We start from the raw sequence: 15,500 nt of genomic DNA, 5'->3' as shown, positions 1-15,500 counted from the left end.
AAAAGTTCAGATTTCCCAGCGGAATTTTAAAAACCTATTGATACACGTTTCTCAAGTTTATTTTCTTCTAGGAAACTATAATCATAAGTTTTTCTCGCTAATCAAAGAAGTTTTAGGGCATCAATTTCTTCTTTAAAACTCATAAATTCGGTCAGACAAAGTTGACCGAAAAGTTTTTTCAAAATTCAGGTCAGACAAAGTTGTTTTTGTTCAGATTTTTCAAGAAAAACACTTTTCTCGGAGCAACCTGTGTCTGCTCGAGAATTTTTGGCGTTAATATCATTGCTTTAGTTTTGTTTCTAGGTTAATTTAAAATTCAATTGTCTTATTTCTGGGCATATTTTAAGAAACGAATTTTTATTCAAAACAAAATCAAAATTATGTAGATTTTTGGTAGTGCATTTTTTCGATAAATTTCTACGGTTTACATCTCTTAATTTTTTGGTTATTTTTTATACCAGCTGCTTGAATTTCCAGTGAATTGCAAAATGCATTTTGTCACATAGTTTCTTAAAATGCATTAAATTAGCTATCAAAAAAACTCACAAAATTTTCTGGAAACTGCATTAGGAAAATTGGTTCCAAAATTCAATAACGTATAGGGACATTCTTTTTGATCGCCTTTGTGAAGTCTAGATCAGTATTGGTAATAAGTTTAAAAATAACTTCAAATAACAATAAGACTACATAATAAAAATTGCAACGTATTTCAAATAATTTAATATGATTCAGCTTGAGGAAATATAATTTTAAAAAACTGAGGGAATGGTTCAATTCAAAAAAAAATAACAGAAATCGAAAGCAGACTTCAATAAAAAAAAAATCATTTGGATTCATTTGCTTAAAAATAATCAATTTCAAATTGAACTCAGCTGTCTTTTTTGGAATGCGTAGGATAATTAAGGGAAAAGTCTTATAAATTCACATTGAGTTGACTTTTGGCAGCTTTTTTATTTCGTTTTAGCTTAGAAATTCATTTATTTTGAGTTCAATTTTATCAGTTAGAAGCAAGTAAATCACTCGTTCGAGACAAAATTCGGCACATTTAAACTTCAAATTATAAAAACAAGGAGCTTTATCCGTACTTCAATGATTCCCATTTGAACCAAGTAAACGCTTCACAGATCAATTGATGATTCAAATCAGCAATTGCTGAAAAGTATCTTTTTTGAATTGGATTTCTGTGAGGATTCCTGCTTATTCATCTGAGCACCATAAGTAAAAAAACGTGCTATGAAAGTGAACATACCAGAATTAAAAACTCTCTGAAAATTTTTGAATAGTTTTTCATTCGATCAGTTAAAAAAATTGAAATTTTCAAAACGGAAAAATTTAGATAACCGAGTTGCAAAAAACAAGTTGGCCTAAAACAGATAAGCACGGAAATACTGTAACTTCGAAAAATTTTAAACCAAGTTTTGATTTTGAGTGAAGTAGATTTGTCGAATCTAAAACGCGGAAATTTTTGATATGAATAAAGTTCATCTGAAAAATTCGGCTGAAGAAACAGTTAGATTCTAATGAAATGTTTTAACAACAATTCTTCCAACAAGTTTTCAATTTTTGCCAATTTTGAGATAACTGTCTTGATCATTTTTGACGAAATTTGGTCAAATTTTGTTTTGGAAACTTCCTGTTCAATTTTGTTGAAAGAAATATTTCAAGTAATATTCGTCTACCTTAAAAAATTACGAATGGTCATGTGGGGTATCTTTTTATTGAAAAAAAATTTTCTAAGGAAAAAGTCTTCAAAATTCAAACTAATTTGAGTTTTGTTGCTTGTTCTTTATTTTTGTTTGAGTTCAGTGAAATTCCATAAGTTGGGAGGAAGAAAATGTGGTTCTCCAATAGTAAAAGTGAAAATAGCGCAAAAAAACATGAGTTATGGTTTTTTCAAAAATTTTTAAATTGTAGTAGCGGATTTGAGCGGGACGCCTGCCCCATAGTTATTCGAATCCCTCACAACCCAAGGCGTCCCCCTAAGCTACAATTTTAGAATTTGAGGTTTTTGCTGACTGACCGCATCTGCCTTTAGCGTTAATATATACTTATTTTGAAGGAAGAGCGCGCTTCAAAAACTTTTCGCCTGTGACTCAATAACTGTTCGCCTGTTTAATAATTGGTCAAAGTACGGTCTTTATCAGAATTAGGAGCAGTTTGCAATTACAGTTTTTTGATTCTATAAAAGTCCGATGCTTTTTGGAAAAAAATCAACCAGATTCTTTGAAACCGATAAGATTTAACGTAATGTTTTTTTCAGAAACCGAACAATGAATGATTTCATATTTAACTTTTTTGAATTGTTATAAACTTTTCTAACTTTGTTGGCTATGTTCTATAAGTAAAAATATCAGTTAAATAGACACTCTATAATAAAAAATGATTCAGCTAGTAAATCACACAGATGAGACAAAAATTTGGAACACTTAAGATTCAGTTTACGAAAAGAAGGAGCTTACGAAAAGAAGGATCCATATTTTAATATTTACACTGTCAGACATATAACGCGTCAGAAGTCAGTTATTTAATCAATTTTTAGCTCAAATGTAGCTAACTTGATATGGATTTCTGTAAGCATTTCACCTCTTTTATCTGAAAAACATAGCCATAGAATGTGCTATAAAAATAACTATAACAAAATCAGTTTAAAAAAAAGGTTTTGACAAGTTGTAATTCAATAGGCCAATTAAAAGTGGATAACTAATCAAAGCAGAAACTTCTATCCAACTGCAATTCAATAAAATGTTGACCTAAAATGTAGGCACTGATACAATGTAATTTTGAAAGTAATAATGCCAAGCATGGATTTTGAGTATTGTAGATTTGCCGAATCTGTAACGCGGAAATTTTTGAAAAAAAATCACCTGAAATATCTGGCTGAAGAAGCAGTTAAATTCTAATAAAATATTTTAATAACAAGACTTCCAACAAGTTTTCAAATGGTGCCGATTTTGAAATAAGTGTCTGGAGCATATTTGACGAACTTCTGTTAAAACTTGTTTTCGAAACTTCCTGTTCAATTTTTTTGTAAGGAAGATACGATGCCGTATTCGTCAATTTTTCAATTGATCTTGGTCTATCTTAAAATGAATTTCCGTGCAGATGGTCATGTGGGGTATCTTTTTTTTGAAAAAGTTTTTTTAAGGGAAAAGTTATATTTACTTACGCTGATATGAATTTGGGGTTATTCAATAATAAAAGTGACAATGGCGTGAAAAATTGCCAACGATTTAGCTGCAAAAATGTACTTTCATGTAGTAGTAGATTCAGGCGGGACGCCTGCCTTTTATGTATTCGACCCCCTGACATCGCATATGGTTCTTTTTGCTAATTTTTAAAAAAAATTCTTTTCACCCTCAATCTTTTCTAAAGCTGCATTTGGCGTTATCAGATATTAAATTTAAGGGAAAGTTGCGCGTTGAAAAAGATCACTTGCAACGCAGAATAATTGGTCAAAATGAGGTCTTTATCATGGTTGGAAAGAGCTAGCCATTACTATTTGGCCGAGCTGAATAAAGGTCGACTACTTTGGAAAACATTTTGAAAAATCGCCCCCTCAAAAATCATTTTTTTTTGAATTTTAAGAAATCATTCAATTATCTATTTGATTCATTTTTTCAATATTTTAGTTCGCTTGGGTCCACGTTTTACATAACTAGCAGAGTCTGCACATAGCTGGCCAATTTCTCCTCATTGTAGAACATCCGTAAATATTTCTCTAGGGTAAGAAATCATGGTCTGAGCCAAGACTCCTCCACTTGGTCCATGTGCCTCGGAAGCACACACTCGAAGCACGGAGCACGGCAAAAGACAGCCGGCACTTCACCCAGTTCATAGTTTTACTATAGGGTTTCTCCCACTTTGTAGATAATGTTTCTCCTATTCTCCGAAGGAAATTTGCAAATTCTGGAGCAAGCATCCCATCAACAGACACGACAAGAGGAGTGAAAGACAGATGTCTTTCCTGACACGGGGCTGAATATTTTGTCTTTTTCTCAACCTCTGCTGAGTGCAAAACACTCATGGGGTTTCTGTTCTGATAGGAGATGGCGTCGGTGTCAGAGACACGAATATCAAAGACGATCCTCCCTGTCTAACATAAACTCCACGACAAAACAAATCTGCAATTAATGCGGGTGTCTCATCTTGCGGGTTGTATTCTCTAATAACAGGCTCTCTCTGTACATCCTCCCACACTAAAGAAGCTTAGTCGCCTACAGCATCCCTAATCTCATTGTGCCGTACAGTTAAGAGACCACCTTTTTTGCACGCTAACGCATGCCGTAGGGTGAATGGTGACTGGCAACCATCACAAAAAGTTGGAAAAGCGATCAAGTTTTTGTTATACCGGACACTCAATGCATCCCGAAACTCCATTTCCGAAAGATCAAATCATTTCTGTCTTAATATACAGGAAATCCCTTTGTGAAAAAAACCAAAAGACCCAGTTTTCTCTAATTGTGTTTTTTAATTTTACAGTTCAAACAGATTTTTGAAATTAAATCAAATTTTTGAAATCCAAAGAATTTTGACGTGTTAAAATTTTAAAAAATTGAGGAGTGATCAATTTGCTGTGCAATTTTTTTGAGTTGAATTAAACTTTTCCAACTTTGTTGGTTTTGTTCTTTTTATAAAAGAAGAGTTTTATAAGGCACTTTATGTTTGATGTTTTGCAAGAAAAGTTTGGCTTCAAATACATGGGCATTGATACACTATAACTTAAAAAGTTTGCCAGTCAGGTTTTGATTTTGGGCATTGTAAAATTGTCGAAACTATAACGCGGAATTTTTTGAATAGTCAAGTTGCATCTGACCAAATAGTTAGATTCAGATACACTGTACTAATTACATTGCTTTGGTCACGTTTTCATTTTGGGTCGAACACAACTTTTGAAACTTCCTTCCTGATCAATTTTGACAAAATTTGTTGATTTTTTAAAAACTTATTGTTCAAACTTAATGCAAGGAAGAGAAAATGCAGTATTCGGTAAATTTGAGAATAAATTTCGTTTGAATAAAAAAATGTGGAGGGTCAAGTGGGTTATCATTTTAAGGAAAAAACTTTAGAATTCAAGATTCAGTTAAGATTCAGTTTACGAAAAGAAGGAGCTTTATCCATAATTTAATATTTACACTGTCAGACATATGAACGTGTCAAAAGTCAGTTAATCAATCAATTTTTAGCTCAAACTTAGCTGATTTGCTATAGATTTCTGTAAGCATTCCGGCTCATTTATCTGAAAAACATAGCTTTAGAACGTGCTGTAAAAGTAATTATAACAAAATTATTATTTGTTAGGAAAAACTTTTTGACTACTTGTAATTCAATTGGCCAAATGAAATTGGATATACCAATCAAAGCAGAAACTTCTATCTAACTGCAATGCAATAAAACACTGACCTAAAATGTAGACACTGATACAATGTAATTTTGAAAGTACTCTGGCCAAGCATTGATTTTGGGCATTGTAGATTTGTCGAACTTGTAACGAGCAAAGTATTGAATATTAAAGTTGCATCTGAAAAATGTGACTGAAAAAAGTTAGATTCTGCTACACTGTGTTAATTACAATACTTTAGTTAAGTTTCAATTTTTGGGCTGAACTTTTTTTGAAAATTTTTTTTTTGATCTTCTCGCTGAAATTTTGTTGAATTTTGTTTTCCAAACTTCCAGTTCAAATTTGTTGTAAAGGAAGGAACTATGCCGTAGTCTTAAGTTTTTTTTTTAGATTTCGTTTAAATCAAAAAGTTTTTGCGGATGATCAAATGGGGTATCATTTTAAGGTAAAAGTCTTATAAATTTACACTGATTTGATTTTGGCGGTTTCTTTTTGATATGGTTTTAATTTCAGTGTAACTTTTTCATTCAGAAGGCACGAAAAGAGGTTCGTCAATAAAAAAAATGACAACGGCGTAAAAATTTTTTTTAAGCATCAGCGGATTGAAATGGGACGCCTCCCCCTTATCTATTCAATCCCCTGACAACCCAAAGAATCCCCCTGTGTTACCATATCAGAATTTGCCATTTTTGCTGATTGGTGTATTATTTTTTAAAGCTGCCCTTAGTTTTAATAAATGCCTATTTTGAGGTTAGAGCGCGCGCCGATCTAGAAAAATAGGTCAAAATAGGTCAAATCTGAATAAAAATTGACTACTTTTTGAAAACAAATCATCCAAATTCTTGATATCCGAATATTTTTTAACGTGATGAACAATGATTAATTTTATGAGCAATTTTTTTGTATTAGATTACAGGTTTCTAAATTTGTTGCTTTTGTTCTTTGTTTAGATACAAAATATAAGTTACTCAAGCAAACTAAGCTAATTGTGGTTTAGCAAGTAAAACCACACGATTAGGCCAGAAAATTAGCGCATTAAATATTCAACTTATGACAACAAGAAGCCTTATTTATACTTTAGTGATTGTTCCTTCAATCAAATAAACGCGTCAGAAGTCAGTCGATGGCTCAAATGGTAGCACAAAAAAGTTTCATTCAAAATGGATTTCTCTAAGTTTTGCGGCTCGTTGCTGTAAAAGTAACTACAACAAAATAAGAAAAACTTCAGATTTTTAAGAAAAACTTTTATTGGATTGACCAATTAAAACAATTAAAAAAGATGAAAACATTCAAACTTGAAATATTCAGATAACTGAAATGCAATAAAAATTGACATTATTTAAAAATAAGAAAATTTGGACAAGCACTGATTTTGGGCCTTGCAGATGTGTTTGTCGAATCAATAAAGGGGAGAATTTCGAAAATTATTGTTTATCAAAGTTTTGGCTGAATAAATAGTTAGATTCTGATACACTGTATTGTTTACTTTATTTGGGTCAAGTTTGATTTTAGCCCGAAGATTTTTTTAAACTTAATTCCTGGTCACTTTTGCCAAAATCTTGTTGAGTCATGTTTTCGAAACTTCAATTTTTGTGTAAGGAAGACACTATGCCGTAGTCTGAATTTTTTTTTTAAATTTGGTTTCCTTAAAAAGAATTTTTTGAATGGTCAAGTTTGGCATCATGTTAAAGTCCTTTGATTGTTTTCGCGAGTCATACAATTTTTACTGAAGCTTCGCTTAGTCTAAAACAATTTTTCACATATTTTCAGTTTTTCAAAGATTAATTTCAATGCACCAAATCTATTTGAAATTTAACAACCTTAATTTTAATTCTTCAATTATTTTTTTTCACTAATAGTTGTAGTCAAAACAATTCCTGCTTATCTGCAAAGCAACATTGTAGACAGTTGTTTTAGATTTGATGCTTTTAAACACGCATAAAAAACTTTTTGTTTTGTATGTCAAAAGTATAACTCTTTATCTCAAAAAAAATTCATGGAAATGGAACTTAATATAAAAAACGGCAATCTATCGAGTAGCTAACAACAATTCTATAAGCTTAAAACTTTTTATATAATAAAATTTTTATCGAAATTTTTCATAAATCGATGCGCAAATATCAATTATTTGCAATTGCAATTCGAAAAAAATGGCGATTGCAATTTGATTAATCTGAATAAAAGTTTACTACTTTTCGAAGCTCGCAATTGCAGTTTGATTAACCTAACTAATAGTTGACTACTTTTTGAAGAAAAACCAACCAAATTTGTGGGATCCGAGGAGTTTTAAAGTGATGAAATTTTAAGAAACCGAGCAATGAATGATATTATATTCAAATTTTGTTTAAGATGGTTTACATATTTCCAACTTTGTTGGCTTTGTACTTTCTGGGCCTACAAACATGTACGCTAAGTAGACAATCTATGACAAATTGTGAACTAGCAAGTAAACCACAGAGTTAGGACAAAAAATTGGCGCATTTAAGATTCAACTTAAGGAAATAAGGAGCTTTATTCATACTTTAGTGATTCCGCGTAAAAAAATCAGGTGAACACTTCAGAGATCAGTTGGTGGCTCAAATCATAGGTCGAAAGTAACTCATTCGACAAAATTTTCTGCAAGTTTTCACGCTCATTCATCTGAAAAACATTACTGAAGGACGTGCTAGAAAAATAACCATAGAGAAATGAAAAAATTTTTTCAAAATTTTCAAAAAGTTTTCTTTCAATCGATCATTTAAAAAAGCTAAAGTTATTCAAAGGTGAAACATTCAGATAACTGAAAGGCAAAAAAAGGATGGCCTAAATTAGATAGGCACTGATAAACTGTAATTTAATTTTTTTTTTATTTTGGGCCTTGTAGATTTGTCAAATCTGTAACGCGGAAAACTTTGAAAATACCTTGCCTATAAGAACTTTGGTTGAATAAATAATTAGATTCTGATACACTGTATTTTTTACTTTATTTGGTTCAAGCTCTGATTTTATGCCAAAAACTTTTCGTAACTTGCTTCGTGGTCACTTTAGCCGAAATCTTGTTGAGTCAAGTTTAGATGTTCAAGATTTTTATTTGCTTTTTGATTGCTTCTTCACTCGATTTTCTTCTTTTTTTCAGTACTGCAATTTTCAATTTAAACGGATGGGTTGTAATTTTGTGGAATGTTTTTCTAAGAAAACTAAACAGTGATTAATTCTTAAATTAAGAACGAACAACTTTTTTTTGAAAAACTTCCTTCAAATGCTGCATAAAATTTTAAAGTGATGTAATTAGCGTCTAGCAATGTATTGATAACTGCAAGTAGCTCGTTGTAAAAATCGTGCTAACGGCTTTTTAAAAATCTGGTAGGTAGCATAACGCGCATTAATCATCCCAAACTGATCAAATGGACATTTTTAAAATTATTTCCCAAGAAATGATTCCAGGTAAATGCCTTTTAAAATTTGAGCTCAGTTTGTCAATATTTTTTTGATGTTTGTAAGAACTCGGTTCTAAAGTTCCTAGTTAAAAAGTAGAAAATTATACGAAGAAAAAAACCACACCGAGCATTAATGCTCTATCCTTTCTTTGAAACTCGGAACAACAAGAAAAAACTAGATCATCTACTCAAGCCCAAATAATTAGAGGATATTGTGGTAATTTCAGAATTGATAAGTTTAATCTCAGAAGTTCCGATTAATTTTTGTTTCAAGAACTGACCCATTTATTTGCGATTAACTTTGGGACTAACGAATGAATACTTGAGCCAATTTAACAGTTTCGCAAGAGAATTGAAGCAGCAATTTCTATTTTCCTCAAAATAATTGGTTTTCTATTCTGACAGTTATATGCAGGTTAACAAGAGACGTCAAAAGTTCAATTTATAGTTTAATTGTTACAGCATTCAAAATTAAAGCATATTTCCGAACTATTTTAGACCTATGCGAGAATGCAGGTTTTTAAGACAGTTCTTTTTGCCAGCTTTTTTTCATATCGAGGTCCAATCCTATTGGCTGGTGTTTGTCCTAAATTTAGGCCGGCGATTCACATTGCCATATCAGCAGCTTAAAATGGTTAAAATCCCATGCCTAGGTTACGAACTCGTTTTTTACCCTGCTCGCGCTTTGCTAAGTCGAAAAGGTGTCCTCGTTTTTTGAGGATGTTTCCCAATTCTTGTGAGAAATATATGTTGCTCATCTGAGGTGGGATTTGAGACATGACGTCATTGTACATTGAAGGAGTTATTTGCGCCTCGAGATCGATCGGAGATTCGGCTGGCATTATGTGTTCGTTCGGGCTTTCCCACGACTTAAACAGTTGCGTGTATGGTCTGTATTTCGGGTTGTACGGATAACTATCAGCCCAACCGGGAAAATTTACTGATGGACCCTAAAACAAACATGAGTGAAAAAATGAAACAAGAACGCATAATTGCTATTTTAATGCGACATTCGTCCATTTCTGAAAACTTCCCCGGGTTGACCTCCATAGACCGAAAATGCTAATCATACAATTTCATACTCTTAGTCTATGGAAAAATGCTAGTCAGACAAATTTCATAAATTTTTTCAAAATGAGTTTAATCAAATTTCAAAGGTGTTTTATAGTTGTTTTGGTATCGAAATTGGTATCTCTTCATAAAAAAAAGGAAAAAAAATGGTATGAAAAAAATGCTACCCATACAATTTCCGTATATGGAAATTGTATGATTAGAATTTTTTTTTAAATTTTTTTTGTGAAAAAAAAGCTTTGAACAATCAATTCAACTGCTGGCAAAACATTTAAGCATTTTTTGGGCTGCTACGACTGAAAACTTTAACTTTTTTTTTTTCTAAAAAAAAACACTAGTCATACAATTTCCATATATGGAAATTGTATGACTAGCATTTTTTGATGGCGACGACAAAAATTTTAGAAATTGCCCCCAGAAAAGTATTTTTGAAATTGCCCCCAAAAAATTTTTGTGTTTTTTTTTTCAAATGCAAATTGATTTTCGTATTCAAACAAACATTTTTTGAAAAAAAAACTTTGCATGCAAAATTTAATTTTTTGTGTATATAACGTAGTCCTGGATATACTAATATTGGATTTTTTTTCCTTTTCTCTTCGTAACTTTTTTCAAAAACGCTTAAAACTCCTCTTTCTTTTGTATGACATGTTTTTGTATGCCTTGATCATGTCTGGTAATTTAAACATTCAAATTTTAGAAATAATCATCTTTGCAAATTATTGCCAAAATTTAAAAGTTCACTGCTTTCGTTATGTTAATTGTCTGAGACAGAAGTAACACATATCAGGCTGTTTTCAATGCATTGTTAATGCGAGACGGCGAAACCGTTGGTTACTACGTTTGAGTAATCAAGGTTCATGTCATTTGTGTTCGGTTACGAACACAGCCAATAAATATTGAGAAATTAAAATGTAAAAAATCAAAATTTTTGGTTTATGGAAAAATGCTAGTTATACAATTTCCATATATGAAAAAAATACTAATCATAGACCTTTCATGCAATTTTCTGTACGAATGGAATTGCATGGAAAGTGTATGACTAGCATTTTTTCATATATGGAAATTGTATGACTAGTATTTTTGGTCATCCCGGGTCTCTTCATATAGGACAATTTGAATTATACGAAGATTATTCCGAAGAAAGTCTCGTAATTTTAACGAAAAAAGAACTTTTGATTTTAAAAAAACGCCCTAATAAAAAACTAACGAAATCTTTATTTGGCTCTTTTCCAGTCCCCCTTTATTTTTTTCTAAAAGTCAATGTATGAAAGTCTATTTAAAACAACTTTTCATGTCATAAATTGCATTGAAACAGGTCAGCGTGAAAGGTGAACAAACTTTTACAACAAGCCTTACGTGTAAATTGCCGTGTGAACAATTTTTGAGCAGCTTTTTCGCAATTTTATGAGAGGGTTGGGAAACTGGTAAACTTGAATGGAAAGCGGAAAAACTCTTCAGCTCGTTCACGCCCCCGTGAAATCGTTACTACTCTGCACCTCATTTTTCATGAACATTTTAGATGCCTTCTTGAAAAATGTCCAACAAATTCTTAAAAAACTATCGGTAGTCGGGAGCCATAAGCTATTGTTTGATGTGGAGAAGTTGATTCCAATTTCGAATTGGAATCAGTTATAGAAATAGTTAGGCGAATTCAGGCGTTTATCGACTACATGACAGCTTGCATCAAAAAGCTGACAATAAATCAGCATTAGTTAACTTCCACTTACATTCTTTTCTTATGGCAATCAAAGGAAATGCCAAAAATAAAAAATGTCACTTGGTGTTTGACTTCAAAAGCCAAATTGAGGTTGATTGGGAAAATGAGATAAAATTATATTGAAAAAAATATCCTTTACATCTATCTTTATACAAAAATATCGCAGAAAGTAAAAACAGCTTTTTTGAAAATTTTATCGTGAATAAAGCCCAATACAACTTGTAATGACACAATGATGTGAATCGGTATTCTCATTTTTGTAAAGTTTGATGAAAATAATGAATTTGTCAAATTCAAAAAAAAGAAAACAAAATCGCGTATATACAAAACAGTCCCATACAAAACAGTCCCATACAAAACAGTCCAATACAAAACAGTCCGGAAAAGTTTGAAAATGAACGAAAAAACGAACCGATACAAAAAGTGCGAAAAACAGTCCCAATTATTAATTGTTTCAACAAGCCGGCAGGCCGAGAACTGTCCTTTGTTCAACAGACATAATGAACAAAATAGTGACCGGCGCAGTCGTGCCAACGTGTTGCGAGCTTGCAAACAGAGGGTTGGACTTAAAACTTTTCACTTCCACTATTATAACAGCACAACCTTTCTTTGTTGAAACTTTTAACCGAAGCTTGACGGGACTCACTGGTTCGTGACTGCAATCGCCTGTTCCCGACTGCACTCACTAGTACATCGCAGCGGGCTCTCTGGAGTTATCGCTTCAAAAAGGAAAAACTGGATTTTTAGGGAGTTTTAATCGATAATTCTTAATACTCAAAAATCCATCATAATTCACTAGAATTGATTATAATCCAGTTTTTATTAAAATATAATTTTTTTTTGCTCTTTAAATCCACAAAAAAAAAGATTATTATTTCCAAATATGAATTGTTTACTCTGCTTTTTGCAGCACCTTCTGCGAACTAAAACCCGAAGAAACATATTCATCTAGGTCTAGGTGTACCCTTCCCCAACTTTAAGGCCATCAATTCCCCCTCCCACACACCCCACCACACTCCATTCCAGACCAAACTCCCCAACCACCAAACATCATTCCAGACCACCCAACACACACACACACACACACACTTCCACCCCGACCCCGCATCCCCCACTCACGTTTCACCCTTATCATCTCCCCCAGTTTATCGTTTATCGAAGAAATAACTTGAAGAGGAAAAAAATAATTGTGGAAAATGTGGAAAATAAGGAAAACAGAAAATTAATTTTCTCAGCCAAAATATGCTTCATCTTATAATTTTCCTGGAAAAACGTGCGGTGAATCAAAAGCAACAGCGAACTTGTGAAAAAACTGTAAAGTGTTACAATTTTCAAAATAACTATAGAAAAAAACTTAAATAATCCATGATAATCAATTATAGTCGATTAAAATGGATTAAACTGACATGTCAAAAAAATTATACTCCATTTTTGATTGGCTATAAATAATTATTTTTCACTTTTTTAGAGACTGATATTAAAAAAACATAATGAGATTGATTATTTTTCATGAAACATCAGTGCGGGTAGAACAAAACAAACACAACTTACAAGAATCATCGCATAAAACAAAAGCATCATTTTTTTCACTTCCCTCTAGAAAAACCATCGCTATCTTATCAAGAGTTCATGTAGGTCACCATACTTCACGAAAGTTTAAAATTACTATGCACACAATTACATGGCAGATTTAGGAACTACAATCCTTTTTATCGTGTCTTCTTTTTCTGCCCACTTTCATATCCAGAAAGTAATTTTTATCATTCCTCATCCTCATACACAGATAAATCCCATCGAAAAAAAAATTCAAACAGCGCTGCAAAATTCAACCAATTACTTGTTTTCAAAAGTTTTAGCAAAATCATTTCACTTCTTTGCATTTGATCCAACTATCCACAAATTGAAAAAGCTTGCATGTTTTTTGGTCTTGCCCATAAAAAGATAAAATAAATCAGCCACTCAACCGCTCAAAATCAATTTTATTCTAATGATTTCTTCCTTCAAACAAAAATTTACTAGATTTTTTGACGAAGCTACTTAACTTGGGCAAGACAGTTTTTCAGATTCAAGAGAATTTTGCACGAAAAAAAAATTAGTTTCAAATTGTAACTAAATCTTTGTTTTCCCTTTGTGTTAACCCAGAAAGGAATGACAACTACCGCTTTCGAACGCCACTAAGTCACATCATTAAAAGTTGAGATGAAAAAGACGCATTTTAAAAACAAAACCTCTAAAACAATAATTGCATTTTTCTAAAAAAGATTTACATTTCCTTTACCGTTGATAAAAACACTGAGGGAAAAGAACAAGAAAAACGAAATAAAACAGCCAGTTTTCTTGAATAAACTCCCCTCAAAATATCCTCACGACTGGCCTCGCTCCAGTTAAAGCTGTCTTGAGTATGCTCTTTAGCCGCTTTGTCCTACCGTATTTTTCCCACCCCTAATGGTCTGACAAACCGGATCCCTTCGCTGAAGCTTCCATTCCCTCTCAGCAACGTGTTTCCGCAGTTCAAAAATCATCTTTTCAACCCCTGGACCTATTGTTTTGTTGGTTGGTAATAAGGACAGAAAATCTTGTATACTTGCCCCCTCAGAATTTGCAACTTTTTTTAGGTCGACCAAATTGATTTTCCGAGATCTCGCAAAGCAATAAACAGAACCTGGTTCGGTCAAATTTTCTGCGCCGCGGGCTAAATTTTGAAAAAGCATTTTTAGGCACTTTTTGGAAAACTTTGATCGAAAAATCGCTTTTTTTCAGCGCGCGCTACCCCCTCAAAAATTTGTATTTATTGGCGCGCAAGGCGCCTATAGAAAAATTTTAGGGTACCTCACCAAAAATAGATATCTTAAAATAGTACAAAAGGGGCCTTTTGGGTCGGCAAAAGCTCGAAGCCCCCCTCCCCTCCAAATCCGCTACTGCCCAGCACTATATACTTTTTGAGGAAATAAACACCCAAACCACCCAATCATCCTGACTGACTTCCTTACCAGTAGCGGATTTAGGGAGGACGCCCCCTCTTCTCGGGTATTCGACCCCTGCTGATCCAAAGCCCCCGTTTTACTAATTTAGAATATCAATTTTTGGCTGAATCACCCTTTTGGCTGAAGATTTTCTAAAGGTGCCTTGAGCGCACGAGAGGGGAGAACGCGACGAAAATTGAAGGACGAGCACGCGACAAAAAAAAACGCAATTTAGGGCACGAAGAGAAGGGCCACACGATAAAAAACGCGATTTTGTGGTCAAACTTTTCCAAAAAGTGCATAAAAGTGCCTATTTTGTTTTTCAATTTTTTCATAAGAGGGCACATCACGCAAAACAATTCGGTCCGTTTTCAGGCGCCTCTGAGAATGAAAAGTTATCAACTCTGGTAACTAAAACTATTTCAAACGAAATTTTAGAAAAATAGCTAAATTTTGCTGTTTGAAGGCGCGATGACTTTTTTTGGGACTTCATTCACACCGAGTCGCTTTCTTAAAGATCGGAAAAGATTTTAAGCTCATTTAAAAGGCAAAATTATACTGCGGAAAGCAATGGAAAATTATGGAAGCTCGAAGTTTGTTTTGTTGTCCGTGATCAGTTTTTCAAAATTTGCACAATTTTTGCTTAAACTCAATTTGCTTAACGTAACAAAGTTTTCAATTTAAAAATCTGACTTTCGAAAGACTTATTAGCTGAAAAAAATTCGAAAAAAGGAGAGATGCTTTATTCGAGATTTGGCATAAATTTTTGACATGATCACAAATGGTTATTCTAAAGATGTTTTGCAAGTCTGCCTTCTGATTCTGATGTAAATACAGCGAATAAAAAATAAAAAATAGATTAATTGTAAGTGAATCCATTTTTGTCATCAATTATTATTAAATCGATGTATCAATAAATAGTCCAAAAGGAGTTGACCAGTTTTGACACTCCAGACAAGAAACCAGAAAAGTTAACACTTCAGGCAATCTTAAGT

General features: G+C 32.8%; 1 long non-coding RNA gene across 1 annotated transcript in view; it reads right to left on the bottom strand.

Moving 5' to 3' along the window:
- Positions 1 to 9,174: 9,174 nt before the first annotated feature.
- Positions 9,175 to 15,500, bottom strand: part of LOC134839698 (uncharacterized) — a 40,658-nt gene continuing 34,332 nt past the window's right edge. Inside the window, exon 2 of the long non-coding RNA XR_010162395.1 lies at positions 9,175 to 9,704. This is a non-coding gene — a long non-coding RNA (uncharacterized LOC134839698). The remainder of the gene's footprint in view (positions 9,705 to 15,500) is intronic.

Source organism: Symsagittifera roscoffensis, chromosome 2 (assembly GCF_963678635.1).
Source record: "Symsagittifera roscoffensis chromosome 2, txSymRosc1.1, whole genome shotgun sequence".
NCBI lineage: Eukaryota > Metazoa > Xenacoelomorpha > Acoela > Convolutidae > Symsagittifera > Symsagittifera roscoffensis.
This window is presented reverse-complemented; position numbering and strand designations above follow the sequence as displayed.